The sequence below is a fragment of the Silene latifolia genome, chromosome 11 (assembly GCF_048544455.1).
Source record: "Silene latifolia isolate original U9 population chromosome 11, ASM4854445v1, whole genome shotgun sequence".
Classification (NCBI taxonomy): Eukaryota; Viridiplantae; Streptophyta; class Magnoliopsida; order Caryophyllales; family Caryophyllaceae; genus Silene; species Silene latifolia.
In genome coordinates, this window is record NC_133536.1 from 88,468,456 (window position 1) to 88,477,749 (window position 9,294).

Below are 9,294 nucleotides of genomic sequence, written 5' to 3' on the forward strand. Positions count from 1 at the left end.
AAATCCCGCCTAGAGACGGGCGGATTCTGGGGAATCCGTTCGGATTCTGCTGAGACGAGACGGGCGGATTTCGCTTGAGACGGACGGATTCTTGTCCAGAGATTTTTCTTTGTTTTTCTTCAGCTGCAAGACGGGCGGATTGTTCACAAGACGGACGGATTCTGTGAGACGGGCGTCTTTCCAGGAATCCGCTCGGATTCTTCAACAGTCAAGAATTTTGCAGTTTTCAGCTCAGCCCAAGACGGGCGTCTTCTCAGCAGGACGCTCGGATCCTCTGTAGACGGGCGGATTCTCAGGAATCCGCTCGGATTGGTCCTTGTGTACACGGATTCAGGTCCATCCGTGCACCAACGTATTCCCTTATCATTCTTTCTTTCTTTCTTTCAAATCTTGTGTTCTTCATTGTGGGGGCACTACTAAGGCATGAATAGCCTAGGCAATTGCCATCCCCACACTAAGGTAAAGCACTACACATCAATTAAAATCATTAGTCCCTCCCTCACTTCTCTCTTTTCATGACAATTATTTTGATCAAAGTAAATAAAATAAATCCAAGAATGACAAAAATGCAATACGAAAATTGAAATGTAAGTTAGGGAGTTAGAAATATTTACAAGTGGTGGTTTAGGGAGGACTCCACCAAACTCTCATTCTTGATGAGATGTCAAGGAGGCATGTTCAAGGTGTTGTTGATGTTGCTCAACACCTCGAAGAAGTAATTAAAAGCTTGTTCATTGTTATGGTAGAGGTCCTCAATAGACCGTGGCCCTTGTTGTTGATCATGATCGATGGCATGCCCAATGTAGGGATTAAAGATCCCTTCAAATTCGTCGTCCCAAAGACCACAAACTTCATTGAGTTGATCATTGAAAATCTCTTGCTTGGATGGAGACAACTCTCCCAATTTCTTCTTTTGGCCAATGAGGCCATCATCTTCTTCCTTGGTTGATTTTGATGAGCTTTGCAAGCTCTCCTTGTCACAATTCACTTGCTCTTTGAATGGAGCATCTTCAACTTTCTTCCTCCATTGGAGTTCCGATTTCTTCTTCTCATCTTTTCGGCTATAATGATCAATCATGAAACATGGTTCATGCAAACGAGGAGCTCTCATGGTCTTGTCAAGATTAAAAGTTATGCTTTCATCTCCCACTTCTAGAGTGAGCTCTCCATGCTTCACATCAATCACCGCACCCGCGGTGTGTAGGAAAGGTCTTCCTAAGATGATTGGAATATTGGAATCTTCCTCCATATCAACAATGACAAAGTCCACCGGGATGAAAAACTTCCCAATTCGCACGGGGACATCTTCCCATATCCCTAGCGGTGTCTTCGTCGATCTATCGGCCATTTGAAGAGTGATATTGGTACATTTAAGCTCTCCCATTCCCAACCTTTTACTTACCGAGTACGGCATGACACTCACACTAGCCCCTAGATCACATAAGGCTTTGTTGATCGTTGTGTCGCCAATGGTACACGGTATTGAGAAGCTTCCGGATCCTTTAACTTTGGAGGTGAACTCCCTTGAAGTATTGCACTACTCACCTTAGTGAAGGCGATAGTCTCAAGTTTCTGGATCCACTTCTTCTTTGTGAGGATATCTTTCATGTACTTTGCATAGGCCGGAACGTGATTGATTAATTCCGTGAAAGGAATTGAGACTTCTAAGTTCTTCACAATTTCCATGAACTTTCCAAGTTGATCATCAAATTTAGGCTTGGCTTGTCGACTTGGAAAAGGAAGTCTAATCACAATGGGCTCCTTTTCTTTGGCTTTGTCTTCATTTTTCTTTGAGCTTTCTTCTTTTGATGATTCCCCTTCTTTGGGACCTTGCACCACAACTTCATTCTCACTAGCTCTCACAACTTCATCCTCAACTTGCTCCTTCGGTGCTTCATACCTTGTACCACTTCTCAAGTGAATGGCACTAACCGTTTCATGTCTAGGGGATTACCTTGAGGTGGTAATTGCCCCTTTTGTCTTTGTGAGCTCGAAGATGCTAGTTGGGTCAATTGTGTTTCCAACATCTTGGTGTGAGCTAGAATGTTGTTGATGGTGGTGTCTTTTGCTTGGCTATCTTTTTGCATTTGGGTGAAAAATTCTTGTTGATTCTTTTGCATTTGAAGGACCGCTTTTTGGACATCAAAACTTTGGTCATTGTGGTGATTGTATGGATTTTGATTTTGGTAACCTTGGTTTTGATTGAAAAAGGGTCTTTGATTTTGATTTCTCATGGGTGGTGGAGTGTATGTTGTTTGAGGGTTTTGGACATTTTGGCTTTTGTATGAGAGATTTGGATGGAACTTGGTGTTTTCATTGTAAAAATTGAATAAGGGGTACCGCTTTTGTAAGCTTGGAAAGCATTGACTTGCTCGGTTGTTCCCCTACATTCACTTGAGTCATGACCTAAGGTTCCACAATTCTCACATATCCCGCTTGGGATTGATGAGGATGCCGTCATGGCATTGACATGATGCTTTGATGATTTTGAGCTTTCCTCAAGTCTAGCCATAGCTTGTTCAAACTTCAAGTTGATTGTGTCAATGTGAGCACTAAGTTGAGCACCCAATTGAGTAACGGTGTCCACTTCATACTTTCCTCCTCTAGTAGCCTTGCGAGGCCTACTATATTGCGAATTATGGACCGCCATTTCCTCAATCTTGTTCCATGTTTGATTGTCATCAACTTCGGTGAACATTCCATTTGATCCCATATTGAGAATGTTCCTTGAATCTTCATATAAACCATTCCAAAATTGTTGCACTAAAAACCATTCGCTAAGTCCATGGTGAGGACATGAGCGACAAATACCTTTGAACCGCTCCCAAGCTTCATACAAAGATTCTTCATCCCTTTGCTTAAAACCCGTAATTTGAGCTCTTAGCATATTGGTCTTTTCCGGTGGGTAGAATTTTTTGTAGAAAGCTAGAGCTAGCTTCTTCCAAGAATCTATTCCAAGGGTGGCCTTATCAAGGCCCTTCAACCATTGTTTTGCGGTGCCGATTAACGAAAAAGGAAATAAGACCCATCTTATTTGGTCTTGAGTCACGCCCGTTTGAGAGATAGCTTCACAATAATCACAAAATGTTTCCATATGAGAATGAGGGTCCTCACTAGGCATTCCCCCGAATTGGCTCCTCTCAACTAGTTGGATGAAGGCGGACTTGGCAATAAAGTTTCCGGTAAGATGTTGTGGGGTAGGAGTACCATTTGGTAGATCCTCCTCGGTGGGTATAGAGTGTGACGAGAATTTAGGCATTGTAGGTGGATTTTGTGTGGTATTGTTTAATGGGTTCTCTTCTCCTTCTATTGCGAAAGGATTGACAAACTCACTAGTGGGTTGAACAACTTCACCAACACCTCCCAAATTCCTCCTAACAAGTCTCCTATTATTCGTCAAGGTTCTTTCGATTTCACGGTCAAAAGGTAACAAATCTCTTTGTATCCTTCTAGACATGCAAAATATCAAACAACTCAAAAACAATTAGAACAAACCTTGAGGAGTTTTACTTCCCAAGGTGAAAAAGACACAACTAAAAACAATAAAAGAAATCTTAAATCAATTAAACACCGTCCCCGGCAACGGCGCCATTTTTGATCGGAGCCATTTGGTGTTCACAATTGAGCATATGTGGTCGTTGGTCAATGGTCGATACAAAACACAATTTATACTTCACAAACAACTCTACAATTAGTAAAGAGGCAAGTAAAGGTCGGATCCCAAGGGACGGGTATTGAAATGAAGATTCTATTGTAACTAGCGGTGTCTAGGGGTGTCACAAATTGGGTTGATGTAGAAGGTTACTAAACTAAAATGGCAATGAAAATAAACTAACAAGGTAAATGAAATAAGGGTGTAAACAATTGATTAAAAGCACTAGGGTGTCATGGGTTCATAGGGGATTCATGGGATATGATCATACAAACATGTTCTCAAATTATAAGCAAGCAATTATTGTTGTGATGGATTGAGTTGGGTTATATCTTACAATCCTAGGAAAGTTTGGGTCCGGAGCCGAATCTCTTGGATTGTACAACACCTACAAGTCGACTTAATCTTCCCTACTTAACACATGCATGGTCTAACAAGACTCGAGTTGGGTTATGTCTTACAAGTCAAGTTGAAAGGATAGAAGATGATAGTAAATGCAAGGATTCATAGGCTTAGCATTTCATCAAATATAACATGTGCATGCATTAAGATCAAAACAAGCAAGCAAATAAGATATGAAAGCATATTAATTTAAGCATGAATCATTCCCCATGTTGGTTTCCCCTAATCACCCATTAAACCCTAGCTAAGAGACTACTCACTCATTATCATATTGATCATGCTAGAAAGGTTGTCAATCATACTAACATAATAAAACATGATGAATAAATGAAAGTAATTAGCAATAATTAAAAAGGGATTAAGAGATTATACCTACTAATGATTCCAATAATAAAGCAAGAATAATAGAAGTACTTGAATCCTAGATTGAGAGGTTGTCAATCTCCCAATAATAACCCAAATAATCTTCAATTACCCAAAATAAAGTAAGAACAAGAGAGAGATTAAGGAACTAAAACTTGGATTAAAACTTGATTAATATTTGATTACAATATTGAAGAGAGATTTGATTGATATTAACTACACTAATTATTGATAAGAAGAACATGCTCCTCTAATTAGACTAATGGGGTATTTATAGTGAAAATTAGGGAGGATGCATTAGGGTTAACTAAGGGCTAAACTAGTAATTACACTTTTTAAGTTGAGCAAGGAGCCTCCGGGATTGTCCGAGAGAAGGGCTTCTTCATTTCGTAGCTTGAAGAATGAAACTGTGCTGTGTTGTGATCCGTGCGGCTGGGAGTCGGGACGGCCGGATCTGGGGTGGACGATCCGAGCGGATCAAGGAACAAGACGCTCGGACTGGGCATGGGGAATCCGAGCGGATTCCTGGTGAGGACGCTCGGATTGGCGAGGACGGACGGATTCTCTACAATCCGTTCGGATTGTAGTTCAGCAGCTTTCCTTCTTCTTTTTCTTCCCTTTTCTTCATGAATTCCTTGGGGATTTCCTTGGGGACTCAAGGATCCTTTTCTCAACAATGCTCTTCTATTATGCTATGTACAAAGGCCTTCTAGTCTTGTCTCTCCTTGATGCTTGGTCATTGAATATGATCAATTTAGCCTTGTTTTGCCATGAAAATGCAAGATTCTTACTCCTTTCCTACCAAGGGATCAAAATCTCAAAGAATATGCAAAACAAAGAACTAAAGATAAGAAATGACCCAAATAGGCACTAAAAAGCATGAAAACAAGGGTAATTCGGGGGCTAAATATGCGCCAATTATGGTCGCATCAAGTTGAAAGGCTTGGTGAATTTCCTTCCAATGTTCAAGGCCGACTCAAGAAGAACAAAATCGAGTTTGGTGAAATGGTTGGTGTCTTTTCTTGCAATGATGGTGTTTCCTATGACCTTGTGCCACACTCTAATGCCCGGATGGTGGACTAATAGAGCGCGACTAGCATGAAAGTTCTCAAATTTCCTTCCGGAAATCGCCTCCCAAAGAGGGTCGGGGTCATACTTGCCAACATTCTTGAAATAACTCGGTGAATCACTAAGACCCAAAGCTTTACCCATTTCCTCAAAGGAGATGCACCTACTAACATTAGCTAGGCGGAACTCGATGGTTTCCATGGTCTCTACCTTGTTAACTTTCAAAGAACTCAAAAATTCTAAGGTAAGGGAGGGGTATGTCAATTCTTTTGATTCAAACAATTTTTCCAACCCCATGGCTTTAAAGAAGGCTCTAGTTTGCTCAAGGACACCCAACTTATCTAAGGCATCTTCACAAATAAACTTGGTGGATAAAAATGCTTTTCTAGCATACTTGGCAAAAGTGTCCCTATGGGATTTGGAAATGAAAATTACCTCCGGATAGTTCGAAAGTTGAGCAATTTCCGGAGTAGTAGATGTTGTTGCTTCCATGGGAGGTTGTTGTTGTTGCACTTCCAAGTTTGGGCTAGCTACCACCATAGCCAATGCTTTCTTTGCTTGAAGACTCTTTTGTCTTGATGAGAGTGCCTTTGCCTTTGGTGCCTTTGCCTTTGTTGCTTTTGTTGCTCCCTTAGTCCTTGTCATTGATGAATAAACCAAGAAAAGAGTGAAAATCTTAAATTTCTAATGCACCCAAATCGATTTAAAGATGAAAGGCTTTGCCTTTATGAATTCAAAAATCGACTCAAAGGTTGAAGATTTTGTGCTTGGTTTTGATTTTTGTTGAAAGAGGAGTGATTAATTTGTTGTTAAAAGGATGTTTTGATTTGATTTTGGTGAATGTTGTTGAGGAATCTTGTTTTTGTGATGGAGAGGATGAGGGTTTTGGAGTTATGGGGTTTATGGGTAGTGTTTTGAATGAGTGAATGAAGAAATGAATGTGGGATGGGGTTTATAATAAACCCGAAAAATTTGAAATGCAGGGGGAAGACGGGCGGCTTTCCTTCGGGACGCCCGGATTCTGTCTGTTCTAGGTTGGGAATTTCTCGCCTAAAGACGGGCGGATTCTAGCAAAGACGGGCGGATTTGAAAATGCGGGACGGGCGTCTTTCAGAGAAGACGGGCGGATTCCTTTACAGGGATTTTTCTTGTTTTCCTCAGCCAAAAAGACGGGCGTCTTTAAGTGAAGACGGGCGACTTTTAGAAGACGGGCGGATTCTATTGCAGGATGCCCGGATTCGTTAACAGTCACAAATTTTCAAAAATTCAGCTCAGAAGGACGGGCGTCTTCTGCCCAATATGCCCGGATTGCCTGAAGACGGGCGGATTCTCCTGAAACCGCTCGGATTCGACCCCTTTTACCCGGATTCAGTTCCATCCGTGTACTTTGCATATCTCTTGTCATTTTTCCATTCTTCTTCAAAATCTCGTGTTCTTCATTGTGGGGGGCACTACTAAGGCATGAATAGCCTAGGCAATCGCTATCCCGACACTAAGCTAAAGCACTACACATTAATTGAAATCATTAGTCCCTCCCTCACTTCTCTCAAACATGATAATTATCTTGATCAAAGTATAAAAATCCAAAAATAACAAAAATGCAATACAAGAATTAAAATGCGAGTTAGGGAGTTAGAAATATTTACAAATGGTGGTTTAGGGAGGACTCCACCAAACTCTCATTCTTGATGAGATGTCAAGGGGGCATGTTCAAGGTGTTGTTGATGTTGCTCAACACCTTGAAAAAGTAATCAAAAGCTTGTTCATTGTCGTGATAAAGTTCTTCAATAGATCTTTCCCCTTGTTGTCGGTCTTGATCGATAGCATTACCAATATAGGGATTGAAAATCCCTTCAAATTCGTCGTCCCAAAGACCACAAACTTCATCCACTTGATCACTAAAGATCTCTTGAGTTGATAGAGACAACTCTCCCAATTTCTTGTCTTGGCCAATGAGGCCATCCTCTTCTTCTTTGCTTGACTTTGATGAGCTTTGCAAGCTCTCTTTGTTACAATTTACTTGCTCTGGAGCATCTTCAATTTTCTTCTTCCATTGAAGTTTCGACTTCTTCCTATCATCCTTCCGGCTATAATGATCAATCATAAAACATGGTTCATGCAAACGTGGAGCTCTCATTGTCTTGTCAAGATTGAAGGTTATACTCTCATCTCCTACTTCTAAAGTGATATCTCCATGTTTCACATCAATCACCGCACCCGCGGTGTGTAAGAAAGGTCTTACTAGGATGATTGGAATGTTGGAGTCTTCTTCCATGTCAACAATGACAAAGTCCACCGGGATGAAAAACTTCCCAATTCGTACGGGAACATCTTCCCATATCTCTAATGGTGTCTTCGTCGATCTATCGGCCATTTGGAGTGTAATATTGGTGCATTTAAGCTCTCCCATCCCCAACCTTTTACTCACCGAGTACGGCATAACACTCACACTAGCCCCTAGATCACATAAGGCTTTGTTGATCGTGGTGTCGCCAATGGTACACGGTATTGAGAAGTTTCCCGGATCCTTGAGTTTTGGAGGTGAACTCCCTTGAAGTATTGCACTACTCACCTTAGTGAAGGCGATAGTCTCAAGCTTCCGGATCGACTTCTTCTTTGTGAGGATGTCTTTCATGTATTTCGCATAGGCCGGCACGTGATTGATTAATTCCGTGAAAGGAATTGAGACTTCCAAATTCTTCACAATTTCCATAAACTTTCCAAGTTGGTCATCAAATTTGGGCTTGGCTTGACGACTTGGAAAAGGAAGTCTAATCACAATGGGCTCTTTCTCCTTGACCTTGTCTTCATTTTTCTTTGAAATTTCTTCTTTTGATGGTTCTCCATCCTTGGAGTTTTGCACAATTTCTTCCTTGTCACTAGCTTCCACAACTTCATCCTCAACTTGCTTCTTCGGTGCTTCATACCTTGTACCACTTCTCAAGTGAATGGCACTAACCGTTTCATGTCTTGGGGGATTACTTTGAGGTGGTAATTGCCCCTTTTGTCTTTGTGAGCTTGAAGATGCTAGTTGAGTCAATTGGGTTTCCAACATTTTGGTGTGAGCTAGGATGTTGTTGATGGTGGTTTCCTTTGCTTGACTATCTTTTTGCATTTGAGTGAAAAATTCTTGTTGATTCTTTTGCATTTGGAGGACCGCTTTTTGAACATCAAAACCTTGGTCATTTTGTTGATTGTATGGATTTTGATTTTGGTACCCTTGGTTTTGGTTGTAAAAGGGTCTTTGATTTTGGTTTCTCATGGGAGGTGGGGTGTATGTTGTTTGAGGGTTTTGAACATTTTGGCTTTTGTTTGAGAGATTTGGATGGAATTTGGTGTTTTCATTGTAATAGTTGGAATAAGGGGTACCACTCTTGTATGCTTGGAAAGCATTCACTTGTTCATTTGTTCCCCTACATTCACTTTGGTCATGTCCCAAAGTTCCACAATTCTCACATATCCCACTTGGGATTGATGAAGATGCCGTCATGGCATTAACATGATGCATTGGTGATTTTGAGGCTTCTTCAAGTCTAGCCATAGCTTTTTCAAACTTCAAATTGATTGTATCAATGTGAGCACTAAGTTGAGCACCCAATTGAGTAACGGAGTCCACTTCATGCTTTCCTCCTCTAGTAGCCTTGCGAGGTCTACTATATTGTGAGTTATGGACCGCTATTTCCTCAATTTTGTTCCAAGTTTGATTGTCATCAACTTCGGTGAACATTCCATTTGATCCCATGTTGAGAATGTTCCTTGAATCTTCATATAGACCGTTCCAAAATTGTTGTACCAAGAACCACTCGGTA

At 41.0% G+C, this 9,294-nt stretch overlaps 1 non-coding gene across 1 annotated transcript; it reads left to right on the top strand.

Annotated features, from left to right (window-relative positions):
- The first annotated feature begins 2,780 nt into the window (after positions 1 to 2,780).
- On the top strand, positions 2,781 to 2,887 carry LOC141616386 (small nucleolar RNA R71). The gene has a single exon (XR_012530737.1). It is a non-coding gene; the product is annotated as a small nucleolar RNA R71 (small nucleolar RNA).
- Positions 2,888 to 9,294: the final 6,407 nt, after the last annotated feature.